We start from the raw sequence: 3,819 nt of genomic DNA on the forward strand, positions 1-3,819 counted from the left end.
TAGATAATCCATAGAATACTCTGATTGATAATTATAGTCTCAGTGTATCTCCAGTATTGCACAATTCTTGTATCGATCAAATGTCTAATGTTCATGAACAATGCAGTCAATTTTCTTCCGATGTTGCAATGAATGTTGAGAATTATAATTTCTATTCCAAAAAAAATATTTCACCTAAAAGTGATTGTAATTTCAATGCAGAAATGAATACTTCTCATGTGTTTCAAGAATCTCTTGTAGAAGCTTTTATACAAGGAAATCTTACACACACACAAGGCAATATTATTTTTAAAACATTACGTTCACTACCATGTCTCTCATATCTCCCGAAAAATTCACGAACATTATTACAGACTCCGTGCAAAGGTCCTAACATAACTAAAATTGAGCCTGAGAAATACTTGCATGTAGGATTTGCAAAGGCCCTTACTAGAATTTTACAAAAAAACACTACCAAATTTGATTCCAGATATACTTCAAGTAGATTGGAGTATTGACGGGACCAGATTGAACAAATCGAGCAATATGCAAATTTGGTTTGGATTCAGTGTTCTGTAACTAACATTGCCAATTCCACACCTGAAGTTGTAGGAATATACAAAGGATCAAAAACACCATATAGTATTGATCTTTTTCTTAATCAGTTCATTGAAGATGTACTACACGTTATTGATAACGGTGTTTTCTTTCTTCAGAAACAAATTCCAATAATGCTGCTAGCTTTTATTGCAGATACACCTACACGTTCTTGGATATTAAATCATTTTGGACATACCTCCAATAATCCATATTCCAAATGTAAAGTTGTTGGTACTCGATACAAGGATCAAATGGTCTTTATGGGCACAAATCATTATTTACGAACGGATGATGAATATGCTCAGCTCATTGACGAAGATCATCACAAAGGACCGAGTCCACTAAATCGTTTATCAATGGGTATGGTTTTACAAGTACCCATTGAATATATGTATTTGGTTTGTATAGGTGTTGTCAAAAAGTTATTGACTGCATGAGTTACTGGAAAGTACGGGAAAAAAATGAAATTATCTGGCCGCAATCAAAATTTGATTTCAAAAAGACTTCAACATCTTATTTCGTATTGATCACGAGAATTTGCGAGAAAACCAAGATCATTAGCTGATTATAAGCATTATAAAGCTACTGAAGATCGCCAATTTGTCTTATATTCTGGATCAATAGTTTTACTAATTATTATGGAAAAACATGGTTATATGCACTTTCTACTTTTTCATGCGGCGATACGTGCACTGTGTCGCCAAGCAATTTCGCAACCATTGTTACTTTTTGCAAAACTTGCTCTTGAAACGTTTGTAAAAAAATGTTTTGATTTTTATGAACACACTTTTCTCTCGTACAATGTTCATGCATTGCTACATTTAACAAAAGACGTAGAACGGTTAGGTCCTCTTGATTTTTTCAGCTTTTCCTTACGAAAATAATATTTCGTTTTTTAGACAATATTATAGAACACCTCATCGTCCTCTCCAACAATTTTTCTACAGACAAACTGAGAGGGAAATACGAGAAAAACTTGAATCAGTCACTGATGATAAAATCAAATTTTTTGGAAAACATAATGAAGGACCATTGCCTTTGGAACTTTTAGTGGGTATTTCTCAATATAAGAAGCTGCAGAATAAGTACATCTATGTAAATGTCGATTCTTTGAGTGATAGGTGTTGTGTTCTTCGTGGTTCATCAGTGTGCATTATACATAATATTTTAGAAAAGAAAAATTTACATTATTTTGTGATTAAAAAATTTGGAATCATCGAATATTTTTATGATGTTGGTATCTCCTCTTCTTTAATCGATGTATTTAAATATTCCACATTGTGTAATAATTTTAATATTATTTCTATTAAAGTTAAAGCTAAGTGCTACTTGACACTATGCTGGGCAATTAACGATGGTGAGGATTCAGATTCTAGTATTATTGAGTACTGATGAGCCTATCGCTCGAAAATATATTGTTTCGATTCTCCTATAATCGTAATATCTATCATTTTTCATGTTTTCTTTCGTTCTTTATAGTTTGAGTTTCTATGTTTTATTTTCTAACATTTTCTTCATGATGCATTTGTATTATATATTTATGTACATATGTTTAGCTATTTATGGAGGCATCTTTTTATGGTGATTGTTGCATCTAAAATTTAAAATAAATTTAACATATTGCTTTCGTTTTTCTATGTGCAGTTTATACGTACTTTTACAGTACTTTTTTAGGATAAATTCTACTTTTTTAAGTTTAGACATTAATTTATTTAGTTAAATAGTTGCTATATATATTAATATATTGTTGTCAGAATGGACACAAGGCTCAAAAAAATAATTCAAAAGAGAACTTGAAAACGTGTAAACTTTATATTGAATACGCAGTGAACAGGACAATCAAAACGATAAATATATATATATATATACATACGTGTGTGTGTATCCGTGTGTGTGGGTGTGTGTGTGTATGTGTGTGTGTGTGTGTGTGTGCACGTGTGTGTGTGCACGTGTGTGTGTACTCATGCGTGTGTGTCCTATGAAATAATACTATGCGATCATAACTGCGTTCTATATATTCACTACCAATACTGAAAATCTATAATGTATGTGACGCAAACTATAAATTGTCAATACTGATAGTAAATATCCGAACGCATAATATTTCATTTCAGATTATTGGTTCACATTTTTCAACTTAATAATATTTAATAACAATATTTGATAACAATATTAATGTATATTTTTTAACAAAATAAAATTAAAGTAACATTTAATTATAATAACGAAAATTTTTATTTATAGCTTAGGTCATCCTTCTCGTCTGATTGTAAAGTCTAAAAAATATATGACCACTTCATCGTCAGATAAAGAGAAATCGATTAAAAGAATTCGAAACGATAAAAGTAATCGATCTGAACAGACGACAGACATCGAAAATTATATTGATCAAATAAGAAAAGATTTAAGTAATGATAAGGAAAACGAACCTGATGAAAATACTTCTCTTGCAATCTTTAATACTTCTTCGCCTCAATTACTGAATCCAGCTTCGCAAATGGAAAGTCTGCCAAATGTTATTTCTGAACAATATTCAGGCAGTAATAATGCATCAAACGTACACTGAATTATTAACACGAAACAGTTCATCAAACTTCAATGTACAACCTTTTTTTTTTTTTTTTTTTTTAACACAGAGGAAATCTCCAAGGAGATACCTGGTGTCCGCGGGGACGGAGCACCGGGTTATGTGGGTTTTAGGGGCGCTAGATGTTGTTTGCGCCCCCGATCCACTAAAACCCCTGCGGTGAAGGCCCGGGCTTGCTCGGGGACGAGCGATTGCATTACTTCTGAAGGGCCCCCTGCCAAATCTTACCCGCGGGGCCGCATCCGAAATAGACGTATCGGATGTGGCCCCGTAACCTCTCCCGTAGTGGCTGGGAGAAGCGGCCTTCTTGTACTGTTTCTGCAGCGCAGGGGGGTCACACCCCCACGCCGCACCTTCAGGGGGAGGAATTTGATTCCCCCTAAGGGGGACGAAAATTGGAGTCTCCCACTTGAATCCCCGTCCCTGCTGGCACCCCCCTAAAGGGGGAGGTGCGGAGTTCTCGGGATATTTGAGGGGGTCGTTTGACCCCTCCCTCTTCCTGTGACTAATGGAGGGGAGACTAGTCCTCCTTCTCCTTTATTGAATGTCGTCAAGGGCGATATCGATCGGATGGCGGTGACGGCGGGGTCTGTGACGGGGGCGTCCATCACTTCTTCTTCTCCTCCTCCCGCCACCGCCATCGTCCTGCTCGT

At 35.3% G+C, this 3,819-nt stretch overlaps 1 pseudogene; it reads left to right on the forward strand.

Annotated features, from left to right (window-relative positions):
- Nucleotides 1–203: 203 nt before the first annotated feature.
- On the forward strand, nucleotides 204–2,014 carry LOC140670807 (uncharacterized; annotated as a pseudogene).
- Nucleotides 2,015–3,819: the final 1,805 nt, after the last annotated feature.

Source organism: Anoplolepis gracilipes, chromosome 11, assembly GCF_047496725.1.
Source record: "Anoplolepis gracilipes chromosome 11, ASM4749672v1, whole genome shotgun sequence".
Taxonomy (NCBI): Eukaryota; Metazoa; Arthropoda; class Insecta; order Hymenoptera; family Formicidae; genus Anoplolepis; species Anoplolepis gracilipes.